We start from the raw sequence: 27,314 nt of genomic DNA, 5'->3' as shown, positions 1-27,314 counted from the left end.
TGATGTTGTGCTGCCGTGATAGTCAACTTTGTGGAACACTCAGCCACAGTGATTTTGGGGTTCTTCTTTACCTCTCTCACCAAGGCTCTTCTCCCATGATTGCTCCGTGGATGGCCAGGTCTAGGAAGACTTCTAGTGGTCCCAAACTTCTTCCATTTAAGGATTATGGAGGCCACTGTGCTCTTAGGAACCTTGAGTACTGCAGAAATTCTTTTGTATCCTTGGCCAAATCTGTGCCTTGCCACAATTTTGTCTCTGAGCTCCTTGGCTAGTTCCTTTGACCTCATGAGTCTCATTTGGTCTGACATGCACTGTGAGCTATGAGGTCTTATATAGACAGGTGTGTGCCTTTCCAAATCAAGTCCTATCTAATTAATTAAATACAACTTGACTCCAATGAATGAGTAGAACCATGTCAAGGAGGTTCACAAGGAAATGGACAGCATGTGATTTAAATATGAGTGTCTGAGCAAAGGGTCTGAATACTTATGACCATGTGATATTTCAGTTTTTCTTTTGTATTAAATTTGCAAACATTTCTACATTTCTGTTTTTTTCCAGTCAAGATGGCGTACAGAGTGTACATTAATGAGGAAAAAATGAAGCAAATCATTTTTGAATTTACCAAATGACTTTCAAAGGCTGAAAAATTTAAAGGGGTGTGAATACTTTCCGTACCCACTATTTCCTCATTTGGACTGGAACGGAAGCGATGCTATTGGAGTTTCACGAATACATAAATACTATTGATGATACAATTAAATTTACCTTGGTACACTCAAACACCAATATACAAATTTTGAATGTGGATGTTAGAATTGTGGGTGATGGTTTTGCCACACAGCTATACACTAAAACAACTGATAAGAATAATTTACTATCATTTAATATTCTACATAAAAAAAAGATGAAAGAGGCAATCCCCTTTAGCCAATTGATGAGAATTAAACACATTGAGAGTGATGAAAATTCACAGGAGAGATCAATGATGAATATGATCAAGAAGTTTTCTGATAGGGGTTACCCTAAAAACTTATTAAAGCATCAAAACCATAGGCTGGATGGAATGGCGAGGGAGGATTTATTCCTAAAAAAGAATACTACTGAAAAATGTAGCCGTATTCCCTTTGTCACAACATATTGTGAGGAAAGTCAAAAGATTATAAAAGTGATTCATAAATATTGGGATATGTTAAATAGATGTTTAGGATAGTAAGACAGGCAGTTGACTGAAAGTTAGGGCAAGCCTTCTGGTCTGGGAGCCCTACTGCTACAAGCAACACACATGGAGACCCAACTTGGAGACTCCACATTTCAAAAAATTATTGCCACACACCACTAAAGTGGCATCAATTTCACCAGAGTAGAAATAGTATACTAGGCCTCTGACACCCCTTCCACTACAGGCAACCCATCCAATGGAGACCCAACTTGGATTCTCCACATTTCCAAAAACTGTTTGTAATATCAGCAGCAGCAGTAGCAACATCAGGCACAAAAGCTACAACAAAGGTGTCACAGATGGTACTAAGGCTACTTTCACACTAGCGTCGTTTGGCCTCCGTCACAATGCGTCGTTTTGGAGAAAAAACGCATCCTGCAAAAGTGCTTGCAGGATGCGTTTTTTCTCCATTGACTTGCATTAGCGACGCATTGCGACGGATTGCCACACGTCGCATCCGTCGGGCGACGGATGCATCGTGTTTTGGCGGACCGTCGGCACAAAAAAACGCTACATGTAACGGTTTTTTGTGCGACGTGTCTGACATTTCCGACCGCGCATGCGCGGCCGGAACTCCGCCCCCTCCTCCCCGGACCTTACAATGGGGCAGCGGATGCGTTGAAAAACTGCATCCGCTGACCCCGTTGTGCGGCTCTTTCAACGCTAGCATCGTTGCGTCAGCACGTCGCATGTCGCATGCTACCACGAGTGTGAAAGCACAACCAACATTCAAAAGTGACCAAAACATCAGCCAGAAAGCATTGGTACTGAGATGTGGTCTGTAGTCCCCACCTGCAGAGCCACACCTTTATTGAGTGTGTCTTGATAATTGCCAATAATTTCCATCTGTTGTCTATTCCATTTGCACAACAGCATGTGAAATTGATTGTCAAACAGCGTTGCTTCCTAAGTGGACAGTTTGATTTCACAGAAGTTTAACTTACTTGGAGTTATATTTTGTTGTTTATGTGTTCCCTTTATTTTTTTGAGCAATGTATATCTGCACTTTGATTGTATTCATTGCTTGAGAAAGGATTGTACTTCCTAAACTTCGCCTTTTTGGGTTTCTTTTGTGATGTTTCCCCCTTTTTCGTGATTATATATATATATATATATATATATATATATATATATATATACCATATATATATATATATTTATATATATATATATATATATATATATATATATATATATATATATATATACAGTGCCTACAAGTAGTATTCAACCCCCTGCAGATTTAGCAGGTTTACACATTTGGAATTAACTTGGCATTGTGACATTTGGACTGTAGATCAGCCTGGAAGTGTGAAATGCACTGCAGCAAAAAAGAATGTTATTTCTTTGTTTATTTTTTTTTTAAATTGGGAAAAGTTTTTTCAGAGGGTCATTTATTATTCAACCCCTCAACCCACCAGATTTCTGTTTGGTTCCCCTAAAGTATTAAGAAGTAGTTCAGGCACAAAGAACAATGAGCTTCACATGTTTGGATTAATTATCTCTTTTTCCAGCCTTTTCTGACTATTTAAGACCCTCCCCAAACTTGTGAACAGCACTCAAACATGGTCAACATGGGAAAGACAAAGGAGCATTCCAAGGCCATCAGAGACAAGATCGTGGAGGGTCACAAGGCTGGCAAGGGGTACAAAACCCTTTCCAAGGAGTTGGGCCTACCTGTCTCCACTGTTGGGAGCATCATCCGGAAGTGGAAGGCTTATGGAACTACTGTTAGCCTTCCACGGCCTGGACAGCCTTTGAAAGTTTCCTCCCGTGCCGAGGCCAGGCTTGTCCGAAGAGTCAAGGCTAACCCAAGAACAACAAGGAAGGAGCTCCGGGAAGATCTCATGGCAGTGGGGACATTGGTTTCAGTCAATAACATAAGTAACGTACTCCACCGCAATGGTCTCCGTTCCAGACGAGCCCGTAAGGTACCTTTACTTTCAAAGCGTCATGTCAAGGCTCGTCTACAGTTTGCTCATGATCACTTGGAGTACTCTGAGACTGACTGGTTCAAGGTTCTCTGGTCTGATGAGACCAAGATCGAGATCTTTGGTGCCAACCACACACGTGACGTTTGGAGACTGGATGGCACTGCATACGACCCCAAGAATACCATCCCTACAGTCAAGCATGGTGGTGGCAGCATCATGCTGTGGGGCTGTTTCTCAGCCAAGGGGCCTGGCCATCTGGTCCGCATCCATGGGAAGATGGATAGCACGGCCTACCTGGAGATTTTGGCCAAGAACCTCCGATCCTCCATTAAGGATCTTAAGATGGGTCGTCATTTCATCTTCCAACAAGACAACGACCCAAAGCACACAGCCAAGAAAACCAAGGCCTGGTTCAAGAGGCAAAAAATCAAGGTGTTGCAGTGGCCTAGTCAGTCTCCTGACCTTAACCCAATTGAAAACTTGTGGAAGGAGCTAAAGATTAAAGTCCACATGAGACACCCAAAGAACCTAGATAACTTGGAGAAGATCTGCATGGAGGAGTGGGCCAAGATAACTCCAGAGACCTGTGTCGGCCTGATCAGGTCTTATAAAAGACGATTATTAGCTGTAATTGCAAACAAAGGTTATTCCACAAAATATTAAACCTAGGGGTTGAATAATTATTGACCCACACTTTTATGTTTAAAATTTATAAAAATTTAACTGAGCAACAAAACTTTTTGGTTTGTAAGATTTATGCATCTGTTAATAAATCCTGCTCTTGTTTGAAGTTTGAAGGCTCTAACTTATTTGCATCTTATTAAACCTGCTAAATCTGCAGGGGGTTGAATACTACTTGTAGGCACTGTATATATATATATATATATATATATATATATATATATATATATATATACAGGTCCTTCTCAAAAAATTAGCATATAGTGTTAAATTTCATTATTTACCATAATGTAATGATTACAATTAAACTTTCATATATTATAGATTCATTATCCACCAACTGAAATTTGTCAGGTCTTTTATTGTTTTAATACTGATGATTTTGGCATACAACTCCTGATAACCCAAAAAACCTGTCTCAATAAATTAGCATATTTCACCCGTCCAATAAAAAAAAAGTGTTTTTTAATAACAAACAAAAAAACCATCAAATAATAATGTTCAGTTATGCACTCAATACTTGGTCGGGAATCCTTTGGCAGAAATGACTGCTTCAATGCGGCGTGGCATGGAGGCAATCAGCCTGTGACACTGCTGAGATGTTATGGAGGCCCAGGATGCTTCAATAGCGGCCTTAAGCTCATCCAGAGTGTTGGGTCTTGCGTCTCTCAACTTTCTCTTCACAATATCCCACAGATTCTCTATGGGGTTCAGGTCAGGAGAGTTGGCAGGCCAATTGAGCACAGTAATACCATGGTCAGTAAACCATTTACCAGTGGTTTTGGCACTCTGAGCAGGTGCCAGGTCGTGCTGAAAAATGAAATCTTCATCTCCATAAAGCATTTCAGCCGATGGAAGCATGAAGTGCTCCAAAATCTCCTGATAGCTAGCTGCATTGACCCTGCCCTTGATGAAACACAGTGGACCAACACCAGCAGCTGACATGGCACCCGACACCATCACTGACTGTGGGTACTTGACACTGGACTTCAGGCATTTTGGCATTTCCTTCTCCCCAGTCTTCCTCCAGACTCTGGCACCTTGATTTCCGAATGACATGCAAAATTTGCTTTCATCAGAAAAAAGTACTTGGGACCACTTAGCAACAGTCCAGTGCTGCTTCTCTGTAGCCCAGGTCAGGCGCTTCTGCCGCTGTTTATGGTTCAAAAGTGGCTTTACCTGGGGAATGCGGCACCTGTAGCCCATTTCCTGCACACGCCTGTGCACGGTGGCTCTGGATGTTTCCACACCAGACTCAGTCCACTGCTTCCTCAGGTTCCCCAAGGTCTGGAATCGGTCCTTCTCCACAATCTTCCTCAGGGTCCGGTCACCTCTTCTCGTTGTACAGCGTTTTCTGCCACATTGTTTCCTTCCAACAGACTTACCATTGAGGTGCCTTGATACAGCACTCTGGGAACAGCCTATTTGTTGAGAAATTTCTTTCTGGGTCTTACCCTCTTGCTTGAGGGTGTCAATGATGGCCTTCTTAACATCTGTCAGGTCGCTAGTCTTACCCATGATGGGGGTTTTGAGTAATGAACCAGGCAGGGAGTTTTTAAAAGCCTCAGGTATCTTTTGCATGTGTTTAGAGTTAATTAGTTGATTCAGAAGATTAGGGTAATAGGTCATTTAAGGCCCCGTCTCACATAGCGATTTACCAACGATCACGACCAGCGATATGACCTGGCCGTGATCGTTGGTAAGTCGCTGTGTGGTCGCTGGGGAGCTGTCACACAGACAGCTCTCTCCAGCGATCAACGATCAGGGGAACGACTTCGGCATCGTTGAAACTGTCTTCAACGATGCCGAAGTCCCCCTGCAGCACCCGGTAACCAGGGTAAACATCGGGTTACTAAGCGCAGGGCCGCGCTTAGTAACCCGATGTTTACCCTGGTTACCAAAAAAAACAAACAGTACATACTCGCCTTTCGGTGTCCAGGTCCCTTGCCGTCTGCTTCCTGCTCTGACTGAGCCGCCGTACAGCGAGAGCAGAGCGCAGCGGTGACGTCACTGCTGTGCTCTCACTTCTCACTGTACGGCCGGGAGTCAGTGAGAGCAGGAAGCAGACGGCAAGGGACCTGACGGACATCAGAAGGCGAGTATGTACTGTTTGTTTGTTTTTTACATTTACGCTGGTAACCAGGGTAAACATCGGGTTACTAAGCGCGGCCCTGCGCTTAGTAACCCGATGTTTACCCTGGTTACCAGTGAAGACATCGCTGGATTGGTGTCACACACACCGATTCAGCGATGTCAGCAGGGCCTCAACGACCAAAAAAAGGTCCAGGCCATTCCGACACGACCAGCGATCTCGCAGCAGGGGCCTGATCGCTGGTACGTGTCACACATAGCGAGATCGCTATGGAGGTCGCTGTTGCGTCACAAAACTAGTGACTCAGCAGCGATCTCGCTAGCGATCTCGCTATGTGAGACGGGGGCTTTAGAGAACCTTTTCTTGATATGCTAATTTATTGAGACAGGTTTTTTGGGTTATCAGGAGTTGTATGCCAAAATCATCAGTATTAAAACAATAAAAGACCTGACAAATTTCAGTTGGTGGATAATGAATCTATAATATATGAAAGTTTAATTGTAATCATTACATTATGGTAAATAATGAAATTTAACACTATATGCTAATTTTTTGAGAAGGACCTGTATATACATATATATTGTAAGGGGTTGAAAGGCTTAGCTGCTCCTTGAGGTAGACTCAGTCACACAGGTGGTCAAAGTCTCTTGGTGGTTTATTGCCTCATAAACCAAAAAATCAAAATGGTAACAGAAAAACAGCCTGTCATGCTCAAATGAAAATAAACAGTTCATACACCATCCTGCCCAGGTCCTCTGGGATAAGACACACATAGACAGAGAAAAAAAAACTGGCTGGACATTTAACTCCCCTCCAGCCACACCCTGGAGGTGGAGATATGGTGGGTAGGTGTCCCGCCCATCTCTGACCTACCCACAATGAAATCCATGCCCATATAATAACTGGATTGCTCTTAGCACATATCATGCTGGAGAAAACACTTATGGCTTTCACATCACACAGGAAAGCAATCTTTGTGACACATGTCTCCCCTCATGTGCAGCGCCCCAGGGTCCTGGTCGTTAAAGTAATATCGTTCTCCTCTAGGGGGAGCGATGTTACATTTGGAGGCAATAAAGGAGATCTCTTTACCAGGTACCACAAGCATACAACACATTTCACACTCCAGTCCACCAGGGGGAGCTATGCTCCTATTTATTAGGGCACTCTTCACAATTAGGCAAAACTGGTGGCCTGGATAGGAAGTTAGGCAGATGCTATCTGAGCTTTTCTCAGGCAGTTGCTGGCTGAGCTTCGGCTCAGGTAGTTGGTCCCTGGCAGGGGTGGGATCCTGTCAGAGGCCCAGACAGAAGGTCACGGAGCTGCGCCTGCCCCACATGCGGCAGTTCCTAAGAAAGGACACGAACAGAGAACTGTATTGTAGAGAGTGAGAAGAAGTCATAGCAAAAGGAGTGGAAACCAGAAGGAGTTCTGCCCTGCACAGGCTGCCTCCTTCTGAGGCACAGGATCCGGTAGCCGGAACACCGAGGGAGCAACAGTCCTTCATGCCTTGCTCCAGAGACCGGCAGGACAGCTAATTGCAAGTTACTGATCTGCCCCATACCCAGGAGGCAAGGTGGCACCCACGAGAGGCCGGGGCGTGCTAGGGTCCCTGTAAAAAGCCTCAGGCCACCGGTCATATGGGTTTGTCCTATCCATCTGGGGGACAGAGAGATACATAACATCTAGAACATCTACAACAGTTGTGAGGACCTTATGAGAGGCTCAGCAATAAGGTACTACAACACCCAGGCGCTAGAGGAAGGCTACTGATTTTCACCTGGATAAGGGGACTCTGGATTTGCCTCCAAACCGGCCGGACTCTGCCTGCCCTGTGATCTGGTGCTCTGGACTGTGGATGCTGAAGTCTTCAGTAAAAAGGTAAAGAGACTGCAACCTTGTGTCCTCGTTCTTCACTGCGCCTTACACCATTCACCATCCACTATCCACATACTGGGAAGCCCTGGACATACTTCACCTGTGGGAAGGTATACCATCTAACTGTCATAACATCACCCCAGCGGACCCCTTAAAGCAGCGTCGGTCATCCTGACCGAATACCACAGGTGGCATCATGAACATTATCCCTTTAAAGACCTTTCCCTTTTACACGGACGTCCCAGGGCCACGGACCGGGTCAGCCACCGTGACATCCCCCTTGAGAACCGAAGGACCCGGTACCGAGTACCCCTTGCCCTATGGGGGCGCTCCACATGTACAACACCAGTGACTCTTTGGCACCTTCGGACACCAAACAGGGAAATCGGGAGAGGGCATCTACTTTCACGTGTAGCTTCCCAGGCCTGGGTTCTACATGGAACCTGAAATCCTGGAGGCCTAAGAACCATCTCGTCACCCGGGCATCCTTACCCTGTTTCTCCCTTAACCATCACAGTGGGGCATGATCAGACACGAGTTTGAACCTCCGGCCTAGTAGATAATATCTCAATGTATCCACTGCTCATTTTATGGCCAGACACTCCTTCTCCTCATGACTAGAGCTTCAGGCTCAGATACAGGATGGGATGCTCTTCCCCTTTTATCTCCGGAGACAGCACGACTCCCAGCCTGACTTCTGAGGCATTGGTCTCGATACTGTACTCCTTGCTGAAGTATGGTGCAACCAGAACCGGATGTTTATACAGAGCCTGCTTCAGCTCCTGAAACGCCATCTCTGTGTCAGTAGACTATTTATCTACGGTCGAGTTGGTACCTATAAGAAGATCCCTGAATGGTGTGGCGATTATAGCACAACTTGGGATGAACCGCTGGTAATAGCCCTCAATTCCAAGAAACGTTCTCACTTGCTTCTTGGTAAGCAGTTGCAGCCACTTCTGAATCGTCTCCATCTTATTTATCTGCGGTTTAATTTTGCCCCTTCCGACGACATAGCCCAGGTACTTGGCCCTTCCCTATGGCACACTTCTTCAGATTTATTGTAAACTCCACACTTCTAAAAGTATCCAGAACCAACTGTGCCTTTGGCAGATGACTAGCCCAGTCAGGGCTAAAGACCACTATGTCATCAAGGTACGCTGCGGCATACTTTTTATGCGGAGCCAGGATCCGATCCATCACTCTCTGGAAGGTGGCCGGGGCACCCTGCAGACCAAAGGGCATCCTGGTGTATTGAAAATACCCATCAGGCGTTGAGAAGGCTGTCTTCTCCTTGGCACTCTGGGACATGGGGATCTGCTAAGAGCCCTTTGTCAGGTCCAGGGTTGTAATGTACCTTGCAGGTCCAAGTCTCTCAATGAGTTCATCCACATGAGGCATAGGGTCAGCGTCAAAACTAGAGACTTAATTCAGCTTGTGGTAGTCGTTGCAAAACTGCCACTCACCGTCAGGCTTTAGTACAAGGACCATGGGATTCAACCATCCACTTTTCGACTCCTCTATCACCGGAGGTCTAGCATCCTCTTCACCTCGTTGCATATCACCTCTCTCTGTACTTCTGGAGTTCTATAGGGCTTGAGGTTCACCCTTACATGCGGTTCTATCAACACGTCATGTTCGACCACCTGCTTTTTCCCCAGCAACTCTGAAAATAGGTCCCGGTTCCACTGTAACAGCTCCCAACACTGTTGCCTCTGGGCCGGCGTCAGGGTCTCTGCAATGGTGACATCATCAACAGTGACTTTGGGACTGGCTCCCAGGCAAAGGATGTCCAGCGGTCCTCGGTCTCAGTGTCTTTATTTACAAATAATACAACTATAGGATTAGTACTGGATGGACATCTTATAGACGCCTCTACATTACTAAGCTATGGGTTTGATGTCTCCTGAAGGTGAAATCAACCCCACAAATATTACCCCACTTGCCACCGCTGCAGGGCAAGAGGGAAGAGTTGGGCAAAGCGCCAGAAAAGGTGCATGTAATAGATGCACCTTTTCTGGGCAGCTGCGGGCTGCTGTTTTTAGTCTATATCAATTGCCCCTTACCAGCCTGAAAATAGCAGCCCCCAACTGTGAGCTTTAGTAAGGCTGGCCGTCAAAATTGGGGGGACCCCATGCCGTTTTTTTGTACTATTTATTTAACTAATTAAAAAACAGCATGGGGACCCCTCTATTCTTGATAACCAAACTTGCTGAAGCTGACAGCTGAGAGTTGAAGCCCCCAGCTGTGAATTTTGTCTGGTTCGTTCAAGAAACTAGGGGAGAACCCACGTCAGGTTTTTCATGCATTTATTTCCTTAGATCACAGCTGGTGGCTGTGGAATACCTCGATCATCCGCAACTACTGTCACTGTTATTAGCGACAGCAGGTGTCGGATGATGGAAGTAAGCGTCCCAAAAGCCCCCACCTGCTGTCGTTCGGATTTTAATATAATGCTCATCATTCTCCTCTGGTCGCTGGCAGAGCTGGGGAGAATGATGAGAGCCAGCTTCAGCATCTGCCGCCGGGGAACAGTGCTTACTGTAGGGCTTCTTCACCGGCGGCCGTCCGTGTAGTAATGATGCAGCACACGGGTGACACACGGTTGCCACACGTGTGCCACATGTAGTCTACACACTGACATGGATATCTCTGGTACCAGAAGTAAAGGGACATGTGAAACCAGCCTAACATATACACTAAATAAACACACACATGACATGGGACACACATAGCAGTAGGTATGTTTGTTCTGTCAATCTCAGACTGCACAGAATGGAATCATAGCAAATTAATTTCACAAAAAATAATATGTGTGAAAATTTACGTAGATGGCCTTTAATAGAGTTTTGATGTGATAGTTACTGCTTAACTGACAGATTGTTGAAATGTGCTTGTACAATGAAACCAAAGGTGGCAAAAGAAATGCCAGAGTTTACATGTAACAAAGCACTTGTGGGATTGGCATGGGAACAACGTGGGATTCAAAAGCTTGAATGATCAGTACCAAATTTCTCTGTACACTATGTCTAATAAAGTCCCTATTGTAGGGTAACAGTGTAGACAGATGGATGGACCATATGTCTACTCGATTTGGATGTCTGTGCTAAAGATGAAACCTGATCTTTCCTTAGGGATTTCAGAAACCTTGGAAGAATTCAAGGTCGTGTGTCATGTCTAAAGTGATGATATACACACACAAAACCAGCTACAATTCTATCTTCAAGGTAAATAGCACTTAGGCATAAAATACAATTTAATTCTGATTTTTAAACCTGTTTTTTCCATTCTTTGGAAATAATGGTAATTGCTTGTCCTGGTCATACAACACATTGGCCAACGGATTACCAACCAGGTTATGCAAATGCATTCTCTGGCTGACAGTAGGAGCAGAATGAGGTGGTAAATTCCTGTCTCAAACTGTAAGCAAGAGTTACCCAAAGAACTGCAGCTTCTTAAAGAACACAGCTTTTTTAACAAAGCTAAAAAAAAGCAATGTGCAATATCTGAGCTCCCAATAAAACTGTTGATTGTGTAGAGCTATTATCAAAGTGGATCTATCGGCAAATCTAACAATATAATCACCAACATCCTTTCCAGAATATGGCAACTCTTTAATCCTTTCTGAGTTTGCTCAGTATATGAGTCCAAGTGTATTCATGCTGGATATTTTATCTTTGCCCACCTGGCATGATTGCCAACTTCTTTTCATTGTCCTCCTGTATGGTCCTGCTGCTAAGATGTGAGACATCCTCAGCCAAAGCTGCAGTCTCAATAGCATTGCAGTAGGAAAGTCTTTGAGCAGCACCATCAGTGGGGAATATTAGGTTCTATGTAAAGATTATCAAAACGAACCATGGAGAATGGACAACCTATTGAAATTCTTGAAATTGACAAGTTGAACAATTTGTGATTCGGTTCACATGGATCGACCAAAAATAAAAAATGAATAGCACCATTTCACACACTGCTCAAAAGTCACAGAGAAGAATTTCCATTCCATCAATGAAACCTGTTTCTGTTCTGCCCCTTAGTCCCCTAATCTACATCATCCTGGGGGCTATGGAACATACTAAACCAAAATAACTTCTTCCAGTTAATTTATTGCTAGAGATGAAGAGACAACCTTTGTACATGGAAGACATGGTTCCAGAGGATATGGAGAACCCATTACTAACAAGTTGTGTTACCAGCTCTGCAAGCTGTGGTGGTAGGGGCACTGGTAGTAGGAATTAACCTATCTGGCCCTGTCTTTATTGAATATACACAAAACATTGTAAAACATATAACAGATAAAATATGGAGAGGTTTCAGTGTATAGTTCCGGTAAGCAACAATATATTCAATGCACAGATGGTACTGAATGAATTTTATTTCTCCGTCCTCCTTTTATATTTATCATATCGCTACTCAAAAAGTTCTAAAATGAGTTGAAAAATACAGTAAGGAGTTCATTCATTGATGTAAAATGTAAAACCTCTCCATATTTTGTGTGATTAATGTTTTTACAATGTTTTGTGTATACAGTATTCAATAAAATAAATATATATCAGATTCTTAGTGGTAGTAGTACTCTGAGCTAAGGCATATCTTAAGGTTGAAATGGGAACCAGGCAGTGGGGCGAGGAGCTCATGCCATTTCCCAAACAGAAGCAACTGTCACTCAGATCGGTGATGACGATAATGATGATTATGATGATAATGATGGTTCTGTGGTGGACAAGACCTGGGAACCAGACATGGTTGTCAAGGAGTTGATGCTAACAAAAGAGGAGGGTGTTGGCCTTGGACATATTCAGCTCAGGAAATGTGCAGCTAAAAGATGTTCTGTGTCAAAATCTGTTTGTTCTGCAGTTAGCTCTGGAGCAGGTAATGTCAGGCACAAACATGCTGCCTGTGCTGCCGATGCGACTGGGAGGGGGAGAGGGCCCAGCGTCGGAAAGTTCATTTTCATATCTTATATGTTTAAAGAGAATCTGTCAGCATTAGTGATGAGCGAACATGCTCGCCACTACTCGGTACTCGCCTAAGTATCACTGTGCTCGGTGTACTCGGCGAGCACTGAGTATTTCCGGGATTATTTGGCGGGAGCTCGTGTCACCGCCCTGCAATTCTGGCATTCTTTAGAGCGCCAATGACAATGCAGGGATTGGGTGCCATGCACTGTAATGCCGCAGCCATCTTTGTTGTGGTATTACAGTGATTGGCTGGCAGCACAGTGTCATCAGGTCTATAAGAGACCTGGCGCCAGCCTGCTCGCCACATTCTGCTCCGGACTTAGGTAGTGTAGGTAGAGCTGCTGCCAAGATAGTGTCAGAATCGTCCTTTTAATAGTTAGTGTGGGTCTGCTAGTGTTCAATCCACAAATCCTAATAAACCAACAATCCTTTTTAGGGCAAATTCGGGGGTTTTGAGATTGCACAGTTAGGTAGGCAGGGGAGTCTATGTGCACATATCCGCATCAGGGCAAGGCCTACAGGCACTGTATGCAGGGCCGGACTGGCCATTGGGCACTTCTGGCAAATGCCAGAAGGGCTGGTGCCAGTCGTGGGCCGCTTGATCTGCCTTCCCCCGCCCCCGCCGACTCCCCCCCTCGCCGACTCCCCCCTCGCCGTCGCATTCAACTATACCGGCGTGTAGACGCCGGTACAGTTGAATACAATGATGGAGGAGAGAGCGTCTACAGACGCTCCCTCTCCCATCATTCCCTGCTCTGCCTCTGACACTGCGGTGCGCGATCACGTCATATCATCGCGCACCTGCTGTGTCCCGGGCAGACTGCAGCTGCTGAGACAGGAGCAGGAACCAGGAAGCAACGCAGGCAAGAGGAGAGGTGAGGAGAGTGTTTTTTGTTTTTTTTACTGGACAGTGGGCCATTCTCGGGGGGGGGGGGAGAGGAGAGATGCGGGTTGTGCTCTGTGCTGTATACTACTGTGTGGGCTGTGCTGTATATAGTACTCTGTGGGCTGTGCTGTATATAGTGCTCTGTGGGCTGTGCTGTATATAGTGCTCTGTGGGCTGTGCTGTATATATTACTCTGGGCTGTGCTATATATAGTACTCTGTGGGCTGTGCTGTATATAGTACTCTGGGCTGTGCTATATATAGTACTCTGTGGGCTGTGCTGTATATAGTGCTCTGTGGGCTGTGCTGCATATATTACTCGGTGGGCTGTGCTGTATATAGTGCTCTGTGGGCTGTGCTGTATATATTACTCTGTGGGCTGTGCTGTATATATTGCTCTGTGGGCTGTGCTGTATATAGTGCTCTGTGGGCTGTGCTGTATATAGTACTCTGTGGGCTGTGCTGTATATAGTACTCTGTGGGCTGTGCTGTATTTAGTACTCTGTGGGCTGTGCTGTATATAGTACTCTGTGGGCTGTGCTGTATATAGTACTCTGTGGGCTGTGCTGTATATAGTACTCTGTGGGCTGTGCTGTATATAGTACTGTGTGGGCTGTGCTGTATATATTGCTCTGTGGGCTGTGCTGTATATATTACTCTGTGGGCTGTGCTGTATATAGTACTCTGTGGGCTGTGCTGTATGTATTACTCTGTGGGCTGTGCTGTATATAGTACTCTGTGGGCTGTGCTGTATATATTACTCTGTGGGCTGTGCTGTATATATTACTCTGTGGGCTGTGCTGTATATAGTGCTCTGTGGGCTGTGCTGTATATAGTACTCTGTGGGCTGTGCTATATATAGTACTCTGTGGGCTGTGCTGTATATAGTGCTCTGTGGGCTGTGCTGCATATATTACTCGGTGGGCTGTGCTGTATATAGTGCTCTGTGGGCTGTGCTGTATATATTACTCTGTGGGCTGTGCTGTATATATTGCTCTGTGGGCTGTGCTGTATATAGTGCTCTGTGGGCTGTGCTGTATATATTACTCTGTGGGCTGTGCTGTATATATTGCTCTGTGGGCTGTGCTGTATATAGTACTCTGTGGGCTGTGCTGTATTTAGTACTCTGTGGGCTGTGCTGTATATAGTACTCTGTGGGCTGTGCTGTATATAGTACTCTGTGGGCTGTGCTGTATATAGTACTCTGTGGGCTGTGCTGTATATAGTACTCTGTGGGCTGTGCTGTATATATTGCTCTGTGGGCTGTGCTGTATATATTACTCTGTGGGCTGTGCTGTATATAGTACTCTGTGGGCTGTGCTGTATGTATTACTCTGTGGGCTGTGCTGTATATAGTACTCTGTGGGCTGTGCTGTATATATTACTCTGTGGGCTGTGCTGTATATATTACTCTGTGGGCTGTGCTGTATATAGTGCTCTGTGGGCTGTGCTGTATATAGTACTCTGTGGGCTGTGCTATATATAGTACTCTGTGGGCTGTGCTGTATATATTACTCTGTGGGCTGTGCTGTATATAGTACTCTGTGGGCTGTGCTATATATAGTGCTCTGTGGGCTGTGCTGTATATATTACTCTGTGGGCTGAGCTGTATATAGTACTCTTGTCACCACCTCGCGGTCCGGGGCGCCCACTTTCTCTTCCCTGCCTGCTCATACCTCTTCTGGTCCTGTCCTGAGCCAGCAGGGTCACGCTCCGGTCGTCCACCGGCGCTCCGGTGTCCGTCCCTGCAGACATGCTGCCCGGGTCCTTGCTTCCATGTCTGCTGCACTTCCTCCTTCCTCTTCCTCTCCTAGGGAGTGCATAGGGGGCAGGCAGGCGAGCTCTCTGGCTTCTTAAAGGGCCAGCCCCTCTCCACTCACTGCCCCTCCTCCCGGCCTATCACCTTGAAGCTGGAGGGATATAAGGATCTCAGTCACTCCTGTGTTGTGAACTCTATTTCTGGGCTCCCTCTTGTGGTCACAAGTGGTACTGTGTGAGTGCTGTCTTTCTGCAGGTTTGTGACTGGCATCAGCTGTCTCGTTATCTGTGGGCTGGTTTTCTATTTAAGCTCACTTGGACTCTCAGTCTATGCCTGCTGTCGTTGTATTCAGTGCTATTCTGATTGCTCCTGTCTACATCCGTTATCAGTCTCTCCATGAGAAGTTGCTCCCCCCACATCGTTAGTTGGTGTGGGGGTTCTCGCATTCTCTGCGTTGATATTTTTGTATAGGGTTTTTTACTGACCGCACAGATCCCTTGCTATTTTCTGCTATCTAGTGTTAGCGGGCCTCATTTGCTTAACCTGTTTCATCTCTGCGTTTGTCTTTTCCTCTTAACTCACCGTTATTATTTGTGGGGGGCTGTTCTATATCTTTGGGGTTATTTCTCTGAGGCAAGTGAGGTCTTACTTTATCTCTAGGGGTAGTCAGTTTCTCAGGTCGTGAAGAGACGTCTAGGATTTCAGGAAACGTTCCATGGCTACCTTTAGTGTGTTTGGTTAGGATCAGGTTTGCGGTCAGTCCAGTTACCACATCCCCAGAGCTTGTCCTATTATCTCTTACTTAGCTGGTTAGATTTGTGATCCTAAGCCACTGGGATCATAACACTCCTGGACGCCGCCTGGGCAACTTCTATTATCCTGAAGTCTCTGCTCCAGGTCTTGTCTAGCTAGGCTTACCAGTCCAATTTGCCTGTCTTACTCTGTTTACCTTTTTCCCTAGGATCGTGTCTGGTCTTCTCGGCATCCCGAGTCCCGTATCCAGTGCGGTTCCCTGCAGTCTTCAGCCTGCTTCCAAGTTCCTCATTCTGCCCCGTTTTTGTCCGTTCTTTTCTTCCCAACCTCCTAGGTCGGTTTAACACAGGTTTCTGCTTCATCGGACCCTCTATTGGAGGTCAAGGGGAAATCCCTGTATAGGGGTCACTCCAAGCCTTGGACTCCTTAGAGGCACCCTGGTGTTTTGGTCCTGTGGCCTTCCTTTGGGGTGTCTCCCCTAGTATATTTGTATTTCTTTACAATAAAGCTTTTGAACCTGCTTTCCTGGCCTGGCTCTCCCTTCCTGGTATCAGCAACCGCTGTATTTGCGGTCCAGTGGGTCCACCCGATTGATCCTTCGGTAGGGCGTGACAGATTTTGCCCAGGCCATGGACCCCGCTGATGCCAGGTTCGATGCTCAGAGGGAGCTCGCTAGTCTCTGCCAGAGCCAGGAACAGCTTGTTGCGTTCATACGGACCCTTGAGGCCCGTCTAAGTTCCCCTCAGGGGGTGGATGCATCTTACTCCTCTCATCTTGCAGATCTCCATCAGGAGCTGGATCAACAAGGACGGATGCAGACCCAGATGCTGGATTACATGACGTCTGTGGACGAGCGGCTCTCGAATCTGCAGCAGTCTCCTTCTGCCCCGGTTGCTGCATCCGTGTTGAGTTCCGGTGCCGTAGGAGGCATCTTCTCTTCCCCTCATCTCTGCAAACCCACCAGGTACTCTGGGGATCCAAAAATGTGCAGGGTTTTATCAACCAATGCCAGCTGCATTTCAGGCTTTTCCCTCATCAATACCCTACGGATGTGGCGAAAGTGGCCTTTCTGGCATCACACCTGGAGGGCGAGGCCTTGGCCTGGTTCAACCCACTACTGGAGAGAGAGGACCCCATTGTTTCCGATTTGCGGGCCTTCTTGGACACCTTCCAGAAGATCTTTGATGAGCCAGGTCGGGTGGCTTCTGCCACGCAGTTGTTCAACTTACAGCAAGGTACTCTGTCGGTTGGCCAATACGCCATACAGTTTCGCACTTTGGCTTCTGAGCTTCGCTGGTCTGACGAGCCCCTGATCGGTGTCTTCCGGAGAGGGTTATCCAGTCGCCTGAAGGATGAGCTCGCCGTACGAGATCTTCCCGGTACCCTCGACGAATACATCTCCCTTGCCGTCCGGATAGATCGCCACCTACAAGAACGCACCAAGGAGAGAACCCAGGAGAGAAGACCACCTCGATTGGCACCCTCTTTTCAGAGGCCTCTGTTACCAGGTAACGCTTCATCTGCTGAAGCACCCGAACCCATGGAGGTGGATCGTCTCCGGCTGAGTCCCCGGGAGCGTGAGGAGAGAGTCGCCAGGAGGTTGTGTCTCTATTGTGGTGGCTCCAACCATTTTCGCCGGCAATGTCCCAGAAGACTGGAAAACTCCTCCACCTAGGACAGGTAAGAGAGGCCATCCTAGGTGAGAGTGATACCTCTCAACCGTTAACTGTTTCCATACAGGTGAAGGTCGGTGACAGGCGATTCTCAGAGTTGGCGTATTTGGACTCGGGATCTGCAGGTAACTTTATTCAGCGAGACATGGCTCTCCGCCTTGGCATTCCTATACACCCCCTGCAGCATCCCCGCATCATCACCACCATAGACGGGAGACCCCTACAAGATTCCGTTGAGGGCATTACCAGTGAGGTGGAGCTTCAGATCGGAGCTCTCCATGCTGAGAAGATTGCCTTTTACGTGCTACCCACTCTCTCCCCGCCTTTCATGCTCGGTCGGCCATGGCTGCGTACGCATGAGCCAGTCATAGACTGGCGTAATGGGGAGGTCCAGCGTTGGGGTTCGGCCTGCCATAGCCGTTGCCTGCTGTCCGTCCGGCCTATCCGTTTGCCTCCCTCACCTACGTCCTTGCCCGGACTTCCGGAGGCCTACTGGGCATATGCGGATGTCTTCGATAAACGAGAAGCAGAGGTCTTGCCCCCGCACAGGCCTTATGATTGTCCCATCGATTTGGTTCCAGGTGCTTCTTTTCCTACAGGACGAATCTACCCTCTGTCCCCTGCTGAGACTCAGGCGATGTCAGAATACATCACAGACAGCTTGGCCCGGGGATTCATCCAGAGGTCCACATCCCCTGTGGGAGCCGGGTTCTTCTACATGAAAAAGAAGGATGGGTCTTTGCGTCCTTGCATTGACTACCGCGGATTAAACGCTATCACGGTAAAGAATAAGTACCCACTACCTCTTATTCCAGAACTCTTCGATCGGCTCCGGGGAGCCCGGATCTTCACCAAGCTGGACCTGCGAGGGGCTTACAACCTTGTCCGCATCCGGGCCGGTGACGAGTGGAAAACCGCCTTCAACACCCGTGATGGTCACTTCGAGTACCGGGTGATGCCCTTCGGTCTGTGCAATGCACCAGCCGTTTTCCAGGAGTTCGTGAACGACGTCTTCCGTGACATGCTGTACGTATGTGTAGTGGTATACCTGGATGACATCTTGGTTTTCTGCCCAGTCCTACCCACAAACAGAAGAGACATCAGACTAGTTGTCTTTCGATTACGAGAGAATCGCTTGTATGCCAAGTATGAGAAATGCCTCTTCGAGCGGTCTTCTCTGCCGTTCCTTGGATACATCGTCTCTGACTCTGGGCTGGAGATGGATCCTGACAAGGTGTCGGCCATCATGAACTGGCCTCGGCCGGTCGGGATCAAAGCCATCCAGCGGTTCGTAGGATTCGCCAACTACTACCGGCAGTTTATCCAGCACTTCTCGGATCTGGTCAAGCCTCTCACAGGACTCACACGTAAGGGAGTACCTGCTAATGGATGGACTCCAGAGGCCGAGTGTTCCTTCCAGGCACTCAAACGGGCCTTCTCCTCCGCACCAGCCCTGCACAGGCCCGTCGCGGAGAAGCAGTTCTTTCTGGAGGTGGACGCATCCTCCACAGGTGCCGGGGCTGTCCTCATGCAGAAAGCCGCCTCCGGACATATGGTTTCTTGCGGCTTCTTTTCGAAGGCCTTTACTCCCTGTGAGCGGAACTACTCCATTGGTGACCGTGAGTTGCTTGCCATCAAGATGGCCTTGGAGGAGTGGCGTTATCTCCTACAGGGCGCGGTGCACCCGGTGGTGATCTACACCGACCACAAGAACTTGGCCTATCTCCAGTCTGCCCAGAGGCTCAATCCTCGCCAGGCCCGTTGGTCTTTATTCTTTGCTCGGTTTGACTACCGTCTTCATTTTCGTCCCGCAGATAAGAATATCAAGGCTGACGCCCTTTCCCGGTCTTTTCTTACCAACGATCAGGAGGAGGAACCTCGTCCCATCATCGATCCATCCAAGGTGATCATGGTTGCACCGCTGCTACTGTCGCAGGTACCTCCTGGTAAGATGCTGGTTCCCGAACAGAATCAAGAACGCGTCCTTCGCTGGGGACATTCCTCCTTACTAGCCGGTCACGCGGGTCTGACAAATACTCTACAGTTGATCGGTCGGCACTACTGGTGGCCTGGGATGCGTCAAGAGGTGTCAGACTACGTCTCTGCCTGTTCTTCCTGTGCCCGCAACAAGACCCCCAAACGGCTTCCCGCCGGTCAACTCTTGCCCTTGCCTATACCATCAAAACCATGGCAACACATTGCGATGGACTTCATCACGGATCTCCCTGCATCCTCCGGGAATACTGTCATCTGGGTCGTGGTGGACAGATTTTCCAAGATGAGTCACTTCGTTTCTCTGCCTGGTCTTCCTTCGGCACCCAAGCTGGCCGAGTTGTTTGTTCAACATATCCTCCGGTTGCATGGGTTACCCTCCAACATTGTTTCCGATAGGGGAGTACAATTCGTGTCCCGATTCTGGCGGTCTCTCTGCAGGAAACTCGATATTGCCTTGGACTTCTCTTCGGCTTATCATCCAGAGTCTAACGGACAGGTGGAACGGGTAAACCAGGTGTTGGCAGGTTTTCTACGACACTTTGTCAACGCACACCACGACAACTGGACGTCCCTACTGCCTTGGGCGGAGTTCTCGTACAATAATCATGTTGGTGAGTCCTCTCGTAACACTCCATTTTTTATTGTATATGGACAGTACCCGAGGATCCCGACTCCCTTGGACATCGCGACTCACAATCCTGCAGCAGAGGCTGTGGCTCGCGACCTCGCCAACATCTGGAACAAGACTCTTGAAGCTCTTATGAAAGCATCCCTGCGTATGAAGGACCATGCCGACAAGAGAAGACTTGATGCCCAGATGTTTCAACCGGGTGACAAGGTATGGTTATCAGCCAAGTACGTCCGCCTAAAGGTGCCCTCCTTCAAGCTCGGACCTCGGTACATCGGACCGTTCGAGGTGTCCCGGAGACTCAACGATGTGTGCTATCGGCTACTACTGCCTCCTTCTCTGCGAATACATAATTCTTTCCACTGTTCCCTCCTCAAACCTGTGATCCTCAACCGCTTCTCCCAGGATCCGGGAGAGCGTCCGCCTCCGATTTCGGCCAATGATGAGTATGAGGTCAGTGCCATTCTGGACGTGAAGAAGAGAGGGCGTGCCACATGGTACCTGGGCGACTGGAAGGGGTTTGGTCCTGAGGAGAGGTCCTGGGAACCGGAGGGCAACATCCATGCTCCTCGTCTCCTACGTCGGTTCCTTGCCAGTCGCCGCCCGGGGGGGCCTAGAGGGGGGTACTGTCACCACCTCGCGGTCCGGGGCGCCCACTTTCTCTTCCCCGCCTGCTCATACCTCTTCTGGTCCTGTCCTGAGCCAGCAGGATCACGCTCCGGTCGTCCGCCGGCGCTCCGGGGTCTGTCCCTGCAGACATGCTGCCCGGGTCCTTGCTTCCATGTCTGCTGCACTTCCTCCTTCCTCTTCCTCTCCTAGGGAGTGCATAGGGGGCAGGCAGGTGAGCTCTCTGGCTTCTTAAAGGGCCAGCCCCTCTCCACTCACTGCCCCTCCTCCCGGCCTATCACCTGGAGGCTGGAGGGATATAAGGATCTCAGTCACTCCTGGACGCCGCCTGGGCAACTTCTATTATCCTGAAGTCTCTGCTCCAGGTCTTGTCTAGCTAGGCTTACCAGTCCAATTTGCCTGTCTTACTCTGTTTACCTTTTTCCCTAGGATCGTGTCTGGTCTTCTCGGCATCCCGAGTCCCGTATCCAGTGCGGTTCCCTGCAGTCTTCAGCCTGCTTCCAAGTTCCTCATTCTGCCCCGTTTTTGTCCGTTCTTTTCTTCCCAACCTCCTAGGTCGGTTTAACACAGGTTTCTGCTTCATCGGACCCTCTATTGGAGGTCAAGGGGAAATCCCTGTATAGGGGTCACTCCAAGCCTTGGACTCCTTAGAGGCACCCTGGTGTTTTGGTCCTGTGGCCTTCCTTTGGGGTGTCTCCCCTAGTATATTTGTATTTCTTTACAATAAAGCTTTTGAACCTGCTTCCCTGGTCTGGCTCTCCCTTCCTGGTATCAGCAACCGCTGTATTTGCGGTCCAGTGGGTCCACCCGATTGATCCTTCGGTAGGGCGTGACAACTCTGTGGGCTGTGCTGTATATACTGCTCTGTGGGCTGTGCTGTATATATTGCTCTGTGGGCTGTGCTGTATATAGTACTCTTTTTGCTGTGCTGTATTTAGTACTCTGTGGGCTGTGCTGTATTTAGTACTCTGTGGGCTGTGCTGTATATAGTGCTCTGTGAGCTGTGCTGTTTATAGTGCTCTGTGGGCTGTGCTGTATATAGTGCTCTGTGGGCTGTGCTGTATATAGTGCTCTGTGGGCTGTGCTGTATATAGTGCTCTGTGGGCTGTGCTGTATATAGTACTCTGTGGGCTGTGCTGTATACTACTGTTTTGTCTGTGCTGTATACTTCTACGTGGTCTGTGCTGTATACTACTGCATGGTCTGTGCTGTATACTACTGCGTGGGCTGTGCTGTATACTGCTGTGTGGGCTGTGTTATCTACTACACACGCTGTGCTATATTATGCAGGCTGTGCTATATACTATACGGTTTGTGCTATATACTATGCAGGCTTTGCTATATACTATGGGGAGTATATTATATTCTATGGGGGAGGCCATGTTATGTACTATGTGGCTGTGTTATATACTATTGTGGGGGTATATTATATTCTATGGGGGGGCTGTGTTATATACTATGGGGGAGGCTGTGTTATATACTATGGGGGCTGCATTATATTCTATGGGGGGCTACATTATATATTATGGGGAGGTGGGCTGTATTATATTCTATGGGGGTTACATTATACTCTGTGGGGTGGCTGCATTATACTCTGGGGTGGCTGCATTATACTATATGTGGGCTGCATTATACTGTATCGAGGACTATGGGGAATACGTTATACTATATGAAGAACTATGGGGTGCATTATACTATGGGAAGTGAATTGTAGTACATGGATGACTATGGCGGTGCATTATACTATATGGAGCACTATGAGGAGTGTATTATACTATGTGGAGGACTGAGCACTGTATTTTAATATGGAGGACTATAGGAAGTGTATTATACTATATGGAGGACTGTGGAGCACATTATAATATATGGAGGACTATGGGGTGTATTTTACTATGGGAAGTGAATTGTACTACATGGATGACTATGGCGGTGCATTATACTATATGGAGCACTATGAGGAGTGTATTATGCTATATGGAGGACTATGAGGAGTGTATTATACTATGTGGAGGACTGAGCAGTGTATTTTAATATATGAAGGACTATAGGGAGTGTATTATACTATATGGAGGACTGTGGTGCACATTATAATATATGGAGGACTATGGGGTGTATTTTACTAAACAAGTAAAATGCTGCATATTCAGATTGTTTTTGCTGGAACAAAAATCATTGTTCTCAGCAGCACATCGCGGGTGTAAACTGTAGATGTGCTGCTTATAACATGATACTGTATGGTGATCTGTTAGTGATCTATTAGTGATCGTTCTGTCCCATCATTATTCCTCAGTTGGTGGAAAGAGGCCGGGAAACAAGCGTTGAACAACTTCCGTATTGTCGATCAAACTCATTTAGCGGCCTGAACTCAGCGCTTGTAAATACAACCGAAATGCTTTTGTGTGATGTGCAATATGTTAGTGCAGCGCCCCAGAGTCCTGGTCGTTGCCGTACTGTGGATCCGCCACTATGGGGAGCCATGGTGCGTTCGATGGCACTGAAGGAGTTCCTCTAATCAGGTATCACAGACACCAATATGTTTCACAGCTGGGCCTCCGGGGGGAGCTAAGGGTTCTATTCATTAGGCCACTCCCCACCATAGTGGGTAAACTGGGGGTCAGGCAGGAAGTTAGAGACAGAAAGCTGACTGGATTGAACGAAGCAACACCTTGTGGCAGAGGGTGTTGTGGAGGAAGAGACAGTAGGGTCTCTGTCAGGGGTGGGATCCTGACAGAGGCTTGGCATTGGAAAGAACGTAACGGGACCGTGCCTGCTCAGCATAGCGGCGGTGCCCAAAGAAAGGACTAGAAGCGAGATAGATTGTGCTGAGTGAGAAACGAGATCAAGCAAAAGGAGAATGCCAGTAGGGGTCATGCTGTAGGACCGGAGCAACATCCTACTGAGGCGCATTACCGGTGGCCGGAACGCCGAGGGAGTGGAATAGCATACAGCTTCAAGCCATACTCCAAACAGCGGCAGGGCAGTCGGTTTAAGGTGGGCTGCCTAACACATATCACCTATGAAGTCTTGGGGGGCAATTGCGGGAGAGGGGCGTCTCTAGGGTCCCGGAAGAACTCCAGGCCTACCTGACAAACGGGTGCCGTTCCAACCTGAATAACAGGGAGGGATGGAATACGAGAAGAACATCAATTAGTCGAGTTGTGAGGGAACTTAAGAAACAGACACAACCGTTGTGGGGTACTTTCCGTGAGCACAGCAGGGAAGGACTACAACACACAGCGCTAGAAGGAGGGCACTGATTTCCACCTGTGAGGAGAACTCTGGAAGTGCCATTGGACCGGCCGGACTTGCGCAGCCTGGTGAACCGTATTCTGGACTGAGGACCGAGAGATCTCCAGTAAAGAGGTAAAGAGACTGCAACCTGGTGTCCTCGTTATTTACCGCGACCTGCACCCCACAACTGCACCGCTGCACCACCATTAACACCACGTATTGCATCGGACGTCCCCCACTGACAGACAGGGCCACGGACCGGGTCTAGCCACCGTGACAACCCCAGGACTGAGACTCAGAGGCCCGGCTCCGGGTACCCCTCGGCCCTGCGGCGGTGTGGGGGCGCTCCAAACTTGGCGTCACGAACAGGATCTACTTAAGCCTGAAGAATCAGGTCATGTGTGCCTTGGAACTGTGATTTATTGTGATTAGACTGTACTTTATTGCAAAGACTGTGCTGTGCCAGTTGCCGCCAAAACCCGCCGCCATTGCAGCGCTGAGGAGAGCGCAGGAAGAGAAGAGGAGCGTGGAGTGGGCGTAGATAAGCTGGAGAGCGCGAACAGCAATGGCCGCCCAGTCTAAATATTTCTGCACGGTGAGGACGTGTCCGTCAGCAGCAGAGATCCGCCTCCTAATCCTTAATGGGGGGCGGAGACAGAGAAAACGAAACCGCTCACGAAGGAGAGAGCGGGAAAAAGACCAGGAAGTGACCCACGTGGAGGACGCTATGGCCAGCAGCTCCGAACCCGACAGTGGGGTTGAAGTGGAAGTCTCCCCCGACTACCCGGATGAGCCCAGCAGCCCGTCCTCCGTGGATAACACCAGATTCCTGAGAGCCGAGATGGAGGACTTATATAACCAGCTCCTCCAACTGAATGTGAGAGTCCAGGCTCCGCACCCGGTGGTGCCGGCAGAGGGTTCCCGGACATCGGAGTTCTCACCGGAAGAACCAGCGGGACCTGTTGCGGAAAGTGAACTCGTACCAGTTGGTGAGTCCGCCGATCCTGCCCCGCCAGCCGAGGGTGTGTTAGTGGGTCCCGTAGCGGCACCACCTCTCCCGGGAACCCATAGACTCCAGCGCCTATTACCATGGGAGGAAGCCACGGGCATGGAACACCGTATGCGAGCCCCAATCACTCCTACTCCCTTGCTGTGTGAGGTCCACGCGGAGCGCACGGTGTGCCGCTGGGTGAACCCCGGATCCAATCTTATGGGGTTCCCCGGGGTGGAGACCCAGAAGGGGGAGATGGTACAGGCCCTAAGCTGGGAGGAATACCGGATCCAGCTAGAACAACGGTGGCGAGAGGAGGAGAAAATACATCAGGCTGGGCGGGAGGCCCACCATCAAAAGGATTTGGCGGTCAAGGACCGGGCCCGTAAGGACCCCACCACTCACCAGGCCCCGCGCAGGCAGGGCATCGTCACCACCTTTAAACTCCGAGGAGGCTGGGGCTTTATTAAAGAACCGGGGCTATACACGGAGGTCTTTGTTAACCGACGGGATGTCGAGTCGCACCTCAGAGAGGGCCACCCCGATCGAGACCTCTACCCGGGGGACAGCGTTACTTACACCCGGCATTTTGGGGAAAAGGGGTGGTTCGCTCTGAACGTCTACAAGAAAGAGAAACCAGCCCCTGTAGCCAAAGTGCCACCGTGTGACCGATCTGTAACCACCCTGGTCGCCCCCACCTGTCTGATCACGGAACCTGCGATCTGCCGCCTGACCACCGCAACCACCGTAGTGGCCAAGGAGGTGCCTCTTCAAGTGACCGATGTTCCTGATGTACCAGCGCAGAGAGAAGTGGGAACGCAGACCCTCATCACCGCACACGATCTGGTTGTGCAACAGACCCGCACCCATGGGGTGTACCTGGCCGCGGGAGTGAACCTGGAACCTGAACTGCCTGTACTGCAGGGGTTCACCCGCCAGGTGGCGCCTCGTGGGGGATTCTGAAATCGAATGTTTCCTAAAATGTAAATAGTTACTGTTCCTGATTGGTTGCTGCTAAACCCGTTTAGGGTTAACTCTTTATGGATCCCTTTGTTGACCCGGGATCCCTATTGTTTGTTTTTCTACAGTTTTGCACAAGTTTTACAAACTGAGAAATCATGAACAGTGCATGATCCAAACTTTCTTGTAAATAGTTTGCGCCTTCTTAAGGGCGCTTCCTACTGGTTTTATTTAAAGACTCTTTGCGAAGATACCGTTCTGGAACCTTTGCTGAGCATGGACTGGTAGGCTGAGAAGACGAACTACCTCAGAGAAACTTGATCCTCTTTTAAAGGGGATGTCCAACAGCGTACTTATGAGAGATACTGTTTTAGAACAGTAATGCAATGATAACGTTTGAATGAGAAAAGTTGTATGTGTTTTAACTAGTTAAATGTGAAGAAATACTGATGATGATGCTCTGGAAGAAATGTAACTGTTTTGCATAAAGAAAAGTTATGTGTGTTTAATTTGTTTAAAATGTGAAACTTAGATAATGTTCTTTAGAAGGAAAGATGCAGAAAGCCCGTAGGGGAAGAATTAGAGTCCTGCAAAGTTGAAAGAAAAGAAGTGATATTGAAGGTGAGGATAGAAGGTAAACCCTGAGTCCCCATAGAAAGTTAGTTCGTTACTAAGGACAGAGAGTGAACCCGTAGGGGTTAGGAAGTGAGTCCTAATAGGAGCCAAGTAGAGCCGGCTCAGTGTTCTAAAAATGAAAGGAATGTTATGTCTATACCATGTATAGTAGCGAAAGGCAGTAGGCCCTGGCTGAACGGGGCGGTCCTGTAAAAGAAAGGAGAGGCAGTAGGTCTGGTGCCATAGGGACAGGCGGTCCTGCAGGTTCAAAGTAGGAGAATGTAAAAGTTAACTTGCCCTGTAATGTGATTATAGGAAGGCCTTTAGCGAGCTAGGAGTGTATGTTCCTTGAAGGCAAGGTTAAATTATTGTTCATAAAATTTGCACTTAGTAGAATACCCGGTTGGGTAATAAGAGTTAATGGTAGCCTGTTGC

Source organism: Ranitomeya variabilis, chromosome 1 (assembly GCF_051348905.1).
Source record: "Ranitomeya variabilis isolate aRanVar5 chromosome 1, aRanVar5.hap1, whole genome shotgun sequence".
NCBI classification, from domain to species: Eukaryota; Metazoa; Chordata; class Amphibia; order Anura; family Dendrobatidae; genus Ranitomeya; species Ranitomeya variabilis.
This window is presented reverse-complemented; position numbering follows the sequence as displayed.